The sequence below is a fragment of the Ixodes scapularis genome, unplaced genomic scaffold (genome assembly GCF_016920785.2).
Source record: "Ixodes scapularis isolate PalLabHiFi unplaced genomic scaffold, ASM1692078v2 PGA_scaffold6__148_contigs__length_123643588, whole genome shotgun sequence".
Lineage (NCBI taxonomy): Eukaryota > Metazoa > Arthropoda > Arachnida > Ixodida > Ixodidae > Ixodes > Ixodes scapularis.
The window spans coordinates 61,728,132-61,737,768 of NW_024609881.1; positions in this window are offsets into that span (position 1 = coordinate 61,728,132).

Below are 9,637 nucleotides of genomic sequence, written 5' to 3' on the forward strand. Positions count from 1 at the left end.
TGTCAGTTGCGGGCACGGTGGCAGCCGAATGATGCAGTCTTTCGGATGCCCGTCGAACGAACACTATTTAATTCCTCGCGCCGCGCGTTCAGCCCCGGCGTGTCCTCACCTAAAGAGTGTATCTTTCACCGTGGTTAGGTGCAAAGCAGGAACTGTAAAGCCAGACGAGCCGATAGGTTTATTTAATTGACGGAGCCCAGAATGATCCGTGGCAGTGGAATGGAAGCTTATTTTTCCACAATCAAACGCAGACATAATTTTGAATCTATCCGGCTTAGTGAAGGATTGCTACTTGTTGCGAACTAATCACAAATTTTTATTTTGCAGTTTCTATATGGCTACAGCTAGCAGGTGCTGCTTTCATTAAAAGGTGAGGATTTCACATTCTGTTTTCAAACAGCAAGTTTTTGAATCAGGGTCCTAAACAATTAACTTTCTTTTGCAGTAAATGCCAGATCCTCCAGTTCACGAATATGTTAAGTATATTTGGTATGGATAAGCCCAGTGTTTTGCTTCTTTATTCCTAATTTGACAACAACGACACTTTTTTTTTATCACTCAGAAATACACACAAGAAGAGACTGCGTTGCAAAGAAATGTCGTGCTGAACGTGATATTCCAACTCGCATGTAGTTTTATTGGTAGCCGATATAATATATTGGATTCCAATATCCATAATACGCTGAGTATATTGGAATCGTAAACCCTTTGTTGAAAATAGATCAAACTGGTCGAGTACCAGCGAAGCAGTGTTGAGCAGCACAATGGCAAGCTTGCACACGAGATCGGGGCCTGCGCTCGTGGACGGCGAGCGTGGAGCTCGTTCACTTTTTTTTATTACCATTTCTTTTTTCGCATCGAACGCACGTCGGAATTAAAGCTCTTCAGTTTTGTGAAGCTGCCGCTGTTCCTGGGTCTTCATATCAACAATTTGGTGCCGAAACCCGGGAGTCAAGGTCCGGGACATCACACGAGAAGACTCAGCAGCGCAGTGGATCCCCATGGAAAGGCTGAAGACTAAAAGAACGACCCGACGCGCGCAAAACACAAGACTCATCAACGAGGCAAGTGCTCTCTTACAAAATCAAGATTCAACGATTAGCTAGATTACCACCGTGGCCGAAAGATTGCGCGCCAAGAACGATGAGCTCAGGAGGTTGAACGAAGAGTTTGAGGGACACATACCAGATGGTTCGTTCGAAACCGAATTTCAGGCAGTCGTCCAATACGAAGATGAAGCGACTGCCACCATCAGTGCCCTCCAATGCAGAAAAGATCTCCTAGATCAGATATCGTCTCGAGGGGCCCCTAGGGAACCTAGTCGTCACCCAAACGACACCAAGGCAGCAGACAAGCTGGAACTAGGTTACCGAAGCTCACCATTACGCCATTCAAGGGTGAAATATCAAAGTGGTCAGCGTTCTGGGAACAGTTCGATGAAACAATTCACAAGAACGCCAGTCTGTCCACCAGCGAAAAGTTCGGCTACCTTCGAATGTATTTGGGCGGAGAAGCGGAAGCAGCTGTGGCTGGATTACCAAGGACAGAGACTTGCTACGCGGATGCAATTGAGATCCTCAATCGCCGTTTTGGAGATAAGAAACGATTGGAGCAGGAATATTTCTCTAGTCTGAGGCTGATTTCACCTGTCAAGTCAGCCAACGATACCTCAGGTCTACGAACGATGTTCGACCAGGTGCAAATCAATATACGAGGCCTCCAGACATTGGGTGTGAATAAGTCAAGTTTTTCATCGATGCTCTGCGATATTTTGATGCGAGCTCTTCCACGTGACATCGTCGTGAACTACCACAGAACCGCTCATTTGGCTGCGGCAACTGCCATGCCTGGCCCAAGCAGCCAGCCTGACCGCTCAGAACTGGATCGACTACTCGATTTTCTAGCTATCGAAGTCGAAAGTCGGGAGAAAAGCGAGTTTAAGATCACAGAAACGAAGAACACAAAGACCACAAGATATGAGTACAACATAGCTCGACGTGAATCGTCTAGACCGACCTCATCGGTGCTCTACAACAGACCCTCACCACATAAAACGAGATGCTGTTTCTGCAACGGAACAAGCCACAGTTCTGCAGACTGTTCTTCCTCTCTTCCCCTGGACCAGAAGAAACAGCGTTTGACAAAAGAGATGAGATGCTTCAGATGCACTCTCAGTGGCCATCGAGCAAGAGACTGCAGACGAAAGATCAGCTGTGCCACATGCGGTGGAAGACACGCTAAGTCCATGTGTGACCCGACGCGGATCAAAGCTAAAGAAGGTAAATCGGACACACAAAACAGCATGACGGTTTGTACTACATCAATTCACCGAGAATTCCGAGAGTCCGGAGCGGTACTTCTACAAACCTTCCGGGCATGGGCTGTCAGCGGTACCTCATGTAGGTATGTTAGAGGTGTTATCCACGAAGGCAGCCAACAGACGTTTGTCACCGAGGATCTGTCAAGACACCTTCAGCTTAAGTGCGTTGGCTACACCAAGATGGCGCTCAACACATTTGCTTGTGCTTCAACTCAACAGTGCAAGAAGCGTCGTGTAGTGGAGCTTGAACTTAGAAGCCGATTCAACATGGACGGATGCAAGATCGAAGCGATCGAAATTCCAGTGATATGTCAAGACTTAGCTACCTTAACGACAGATTCAGTCTTCGTAGCTGACATGGAGAAAAATGGAAAGTTTATTGCCGATCGCCTCATGTTTCCAGCGGTTGTCGCACAACCAGGCATCAGTATTTTGATTGGCTCTGACCAAATGTGGGGCTTTATGACTGGTGAAGTCACTCGGAGTAAGACCTGCAGCACCCTTGTTGCATTAAACACCAAGCTTGGTTGGAGCTTCCAAGGACGGACATCCATCCTGAAGTCGCAAAAAACCCACTCAAACTTGGTCGTCTGTGTCCTGCAGATCACCGGTGCAGAACAGGTTGAAGGGTTCTCCGATCATTCTGGGAGTTAGAAAGCCTGGGAATCACAGATTCAGAAGACCAGACGTCCGAAACAAGCCAAGTGATGCGCCATTTCGAGCAGAACATTCGCCGGTCTGGCACACAGTACGAAGTGGCACTACCGTGGAAGGACAATATAGGTGTCCTTAAGGACAACAAGCAAGTAGCGATGACGAGACTGAGGAAACTAGTAGGTCGACTCTACAGAACTGACTCTCTAGTACTTCATTACGACGAAGCAATCAGAGAGTATCTGATAGCGGGTCACGCTGAAGTGGTACTGAACGAGGCAACTGGTGAAGAAAGCAGACTATTTTACATGCCACATCGCGAAGTCATCAGAGAAAATGCGCTGACGACACGACTTCGAGTTGTTTTCGATGCATCCTCGCACGCAGCTGGGTGCAAGTCTCTAAACGAATTTTTAGAGAAAGGAGACAACCTGTATCAAGACCTTCTTGGAATATTGCTGCGATTTCGGGTGAGCCGCTTCGCCATAACCTCCGACATCCAGAAGGCATTTCTGCAAATATCTGTAGCAGAAAAGGACAGAGATGCATTCCGTTTTCTCTGGTTTCAAGATCTACCATCTTCGACCTTTAAAGATGAAGAGGTACAGACATGGAGGATGAAGAGGGTTCCTTTTGGTGCAACCTGTAGTCCATTTCTTCTGACGGCTACGATCCTCCAACACCTGAAAAATCTGCCGACTGAAAAGGAGGAAGTGGCTGACGTACTTCGTAACTCCTTCTACGTGGACGACTTGGTTACTGGCACAGCTACCGAGGAGGAAGCCATCAAGTTGTACCATAATGCCAAATCTATTATGCAGAACGCAGGAATGACTCTCCGAAAGTGGACGACGAATTCACAAGCGCTGAGAGATGTGCTACTTCAAGAGGCAAATCCAGAAAGCACTACGCCTATCCTTAAACAAAGCACAATGAAGGTTCTGGGAATTGTCTGGGATCCAGAGAAGGATGTCTTGAAGTTTGCGTTGCCAATTTTACAAAAATTCCTAGAGCTGCATGATGGCACTAAGCGATTTGTTCTACAAGCAGCGTCTAGGATTTTCGATCCCCTGGGAGTCTTGTCGCCCTTCACAATCCGTGTGAAGACACTGTTTCAGAAACTATGGGCGAGAGGAATCACTTGGGACAGTGCTCTACCCGAGGATCTGAACAACGAATGGCACGAATGGTGTGGTGACCTGCCAAAGATGGATGCACTCGTCATCCCCAGATTCGTATTCCAAGCAGGACAGGGCAAGGAAACCCAGATTCACATTTTCTGCGACGCAAGCCCAACTGCCTATGGAGCTACAGTGTACGTAACAACGAAGTCCTCGCCACCTGAACAACCTACACTTTTATTGGCAAAAGCACGGGTTGCTCCAATCAAGAAACAAACTCTTCCTCGCCTGGAACTTATGGGAGCCGTCATCGCATCGAGACTTCACAAATATCTTGAGAAGACCATCCCATGCATTCCGTATGACTATACGTTGTGGACGGATTCTCGCATCACACTTGCATGGATCAAGAGCGACCCCAGCAAGTGGAAGACTTTCGTGTCCAACCGAGTTGCAGAAATACAAAGGGACACCGATCCTTCTTATTGGAGGTACTGTCCGGGAAGTGACAATCCAGCGGATTTGCTTACCCGTGGCATCACAGGTTCTCGACTGGTGTCGAGTGATTTATGGTGGTCAGGACCAAAATGGTTGACTGAAAACGAAAATGAATGGCCTGATTTGAGGTCGAGTAACGAAGCAGAGACTGACTTGTTGAAAGAAGAGAGAAAAGCAGTTCATGTGATATTGCAAACAACACCACCTGAACCGCTGTTGGATTTGACAAAGTACAGCGAACTCCATCGGGCTTTAAGAGTGACGGCGTGGTGCCTTCGATTTCTGAGGAACTGCCGAAATGGCAAACCGTCAAATGGACCACTGAGTGCCGAGGAAACCACTGCGGCCGAACTATACTGGATCAACAACGTTCAGAACAGTACTTACTCAGACGAGATAAAATGTCTCTCGAAGAAAGAAAATGTTCACAAACAATCGTCTCTAGCAGAGATGAGTCCATTTTTGGATAAAGACAATATCATCCGGGTTGGAGGCCGGCTTCAGATGCTGCCAGCATCGGACAATGTGAAACACCCAATCATATTGCCGAGTGAGCACTACTTCACAACCCTGGTCGTACAGAACGCCCACTCCAAGGTACTTCACGGAGGAGCACGAGACACGTTGGCGCAACTCCGAGAACGATTTTGGATTATAGGAGGGAGAAGATTGGTGAAGAAAGTGATCTTTAGCTGCTGTTTATGCAAGAGGTTCCGCCTCACGGCTGACACTGCCCCAACGGCTCCACTTCCCCTTGACCGACTGAAGCAAGGCGCGCCCTTTGATGTTGTAGGCGTAGATTTTGCAGGTCCTTTGTATGTCAAGACAGCAAGCGGCAGTGTGAAGTCCTACGTTGCACTTTTCACTTGTGCAGTGTCTCGCGCCGTTCATCTCGAACTTGTTTCTGCAATGTCTACAGAAGCGTTTCTAATGGCCTTTCGACGTTTCACGGCACGGAGAGGGTTGCCAACAACGATCTATTCTGACAACGCACCAACATTCAAGAAGGCATCAAAGGACCTATATGCGTTGTTTAGAGCGATGCAAGAAGAAGATTTTACGTCTCATCTTGCCAAGAACCGAGTAACATGGAAGTTCATTGTTCCCAGTGCCCCATGGTGGGGAGGCTGGTGGGAGAGGCTCGTGCGAACGGTAAAGACCACCCTACGGAAAGTGCTAGGGAGGGCATGCCTAACCTCTGAAGAATTATCCACTGTTTTGACCGAGGTTGAACGAATAGTCAACTCCCGACCTCTAACAATGGACAGCACAGACGCCACGGAGCCCAGGCCGATAACCCCAGGAGATATATTGCTTGGGAAAAGATTGGCGTGCTTGCCCGACCCAACAACGGAGACGGAGCACCAATCCAAAAGAACAGACCTACTCAAGAGGATCAAGTACCGACGGTGCTGAACGGACAACTTTTGGAAACGCTGGCAGCACGAATACTTGTTGCAGCTTCGATCAGCGCACCATATGCAACCAGCTTCTGTGTCAACCCTAAGTGTAGACGACGTTGTTCTTGTGCACGATAGTAATGCACCGAGACAATTGTGGCAAATGGGAAGAGTGCTGAAGACCCACAGAGGAAGAGACGGTAACATACGGTCCTGTCAGGTAAAACTGCAAAATGGATCGATTACCGACCGACCACTTCAACGCCTTCATCCCCTGGAGGTCAGCGCGTGACTCATTTCGCGGTCGGGATTGTGTTGAAAATAGATCAAACTGGTCGAGTACCAGCGAAGCAGTGTTGAGCAGCACAATGGCAAGCTTGCACACGAGATCGGGGCCTGCGCTCGTGGACGGCGAGCGTGGAGCTCGTTCACTTTTTTTTATTACCATTTCTTTTTTCGCATCGAACGCACGTCGGAATTAAAGCTCTTCAATTTTGTGAAGCTGCCGCTGTTCCTGGGTCTTCATATCAACACCTTATTGGATCCCCATACGACACATGGGGATCCAATAAGGGTTTATACGGTATTGGATTCCAATATTTTCAGCGTATTATGGATATTGGAATCTCATAACAAATCCTTATTTTAATACAATACAATAAATGTAATGTTTTCCAATACGCTGTCTATATTGTATTGCAATACAATAAAAAGATTGTTTACCAATATCCATAATACGCTGTTTATATTGGGGTTTTCCAATAGGGTTACGCCTCTTGCAATGCCAATCCCTCGTCCAACGAGAAGTTGGACGCTTGCTTGCAGCAGTGCTACACCGCAGGTGGCTTTTTCGGTCAAGAGAGGCAGAAAGACACGCGACAGCGGCGGCAGGTTTACGTGGCTGGCAAGGACTGGCACTGCAGCTAACGTCGCTTTGGGATTTTCCGCCGATGGGACAGGCTTCTGAAGCGTCAGCTCGTTCTCCACAAGGTCGATGATGGCGCCGTATTCACAAAAGAAGTTCATTTCGAGATTGACGTCCCTCGAACAGTCTTGCAGAACGACGAACTTCACAGGGCATGTTTCACCGTGAATTTCGACGCGAGCGGTGCCCCTCCCGACTGGCGTGATGAGGTGCCAACCCGCAGTTCGTATCTGTGAACCATCCCATGGCGTCGTCACTTTCCAAAGACGTTGGGAGAGCCTCGCACTCAGGACGGAGTAGTCTGCTCCGGTGTCGACGAGTGCCGATGAGTCGAGGCCGTCGATAACGACGTTTAGGTTGTTGGACACTGATGCATTAGCGTCGTTGTTAGCCGATTCACACGACGGACCGAATCGCAATTTTCGTCCATGGACCGTGTACCACGTGACCGGCACGTCACCGATTCCTGCGATCCGCGCCTCCTCCGCGGAGGCGCGGAGTGATAAAGTCAAGCGCCTTTTTCACTCGCGGACTTTTGACGGAGGATCTCGAATGCTTTGGCGTGAAAAACGCAGTTAGTTTGGCAACAGTGAAACTTTCCTGGTTTGCGCGGGAAAGATGGCTGGCGAACCGTGCTCCGATTTTGCTGTCCCTGGCCCTTCGTACGGCTCAAAATTAAGCGATGAAGCAAGCATGTTTTTCATTTCGCTTGTGGAGCATTTCCCAGCGCTTTGGGACATGACGATGAGCGAGTACGCCAACAACGCTTTGAAAGGCGCGTTGTGGCGACAAATCGCCGACGAGATGGAGGACCGCTACCCTGAATGCGGCCCGTACGTCCCCGGTACGTATTATGACTATAATGTACTCCATTTCTATTCCGTCCGAGCATGCAGAAAACGTTTGGGCAGCACTCACGCCACCCAGTACACCTATTTCTTTAAACTGTATGCCGCGTTTCCCATTACTGTGCCTGCAGTGTGGCGGGTCGCCCGTAGGGAGACTCGATCTCTTGCTTCGAGATGGCTCGGTTGCTTAAAATGGGGGCTCCCCAGAGAAATTCTGGACGGAAGCACACCTTTCATTGTTCTCTCTGCTAGACTGCGAACAGAAAGCTATTCTTACCAAGCCGACCGATGAAAACTTATTGCGGAGATCGCGCAGTGTGACGCGTTTGTTGTATCCAGATTTGAAGCTTTTTTTTTTTTCTCTCTTTTTTTTTGCGGTGGGGGATCGATATTGCTGCATACATTGGTGTTCAATGGTATTGAACCCTGCAAAGCTTGTTTACCTGAAAGTGCAGGAAAAAAATTGCTTACACAGTGATTGTGCCCTGCATTACCTGCAGCCTTTGAAGAGTAAAATATGTTTTGTGTTGCAGATACGCTGAAGACATTCTTCAATAACAAGAGGAGGACCTACCGTGCAGAGAAAAAAAAACTGGAGTCATCGAAAAGCGGCCAAGCTTCCAGCGATTCATACAAGGGCAAATGGAAGTTCTTCCATTGTCTGAACTTCCTAGATGCTGCCAAGCCGAAAGGGACAAGGACCTTCAGCGAGGCTTTTGAGGTGGCAGAGCCAGAGGCGGTAAATTTTGTAGCTGCCTTATATATGCCATTCCAGAAGTCATTGCGATACACTGCTATCTGTTGTGTAGATTCTTGTTTTGAGCGACTATTCCCTTTTGCAGGTTAAGAAAAGCTGAACAAGCTCCTCCCACTCTTTTCACTTTAGCAAGAGAAAGCTGGAGAGGAGGCAAGGAGCGACCCACCTTCTGTCCCGTGTTCACTCGCTGAAGTGGAAAGAGGAGCACGATCTCTTCCTGCTTTTCTTAATTTCCACAATAGACTTGTTACGGTTACGTCACCACAGTGACAACTGAAACATTAACTCAAGACGTGCAGTATCAATCTGAGTAATTTTTTTGCGTGCAAGTTTTGACAGCGGGAAGTTGGACTGCGCCAAGCGCTGTCCTTTATCTCCACTGTAAATGAGAAATTCAGCCATTGCAGTACAAATGCCAGCTTTATATCATTTTTTCTAAATTTAGAAGCGTTTATGAATTTTTTAGCCATTCTGTGCACAGACTCTGTGCACACATAAGCGCTTTACATACTGTCAGTGTGAATTACAGTGGCACATGTTTATTCATGAGACGAGTACATAAAGCGAGGGATGCAAGCAGGAACACCGAATACTTTGCTCAAGTATATTGGGCACATGGAGTGCATTTCAACTGTCATGAGGTACCGTACCCTCATATGAAGACAATATAAAACACCTGCTCTAACATAAAAATACAGTCAGTTCTTGAACATCTTGCAAATTAAATGATTTTGATATTACTGGAGTTTGTTTCCTTCTTTGCAGGACAGGGCAGGTCAACCTTCTTGAAGCCCACGAAGGCTGGCATGACTCGCTCTGTGCATAGATAAAATTAATTTGCATGCAACTTTTAATTACAGCAAAACGCTGAGCAAAGTGCGGACCAGGATGCCGACCCGGACGCCAACATCGAGTATGCGCCACAGCCGTCCCCTGCCTCTGTGAGTACGGCCAGCAGTAGTAGCGTGTCAAGGAAAGCTCGAAGCTCGCAGCCCTCAGCTAACGATTGGGCTGCGAGAACAGCTGCCCTTGAAAAAATAGCAGTTGCTGTTCAACAGCCTTCCGACGCAGATGACGCCTCTGCACATTTTGCGAAGGCTGCTGCAGCACTCAT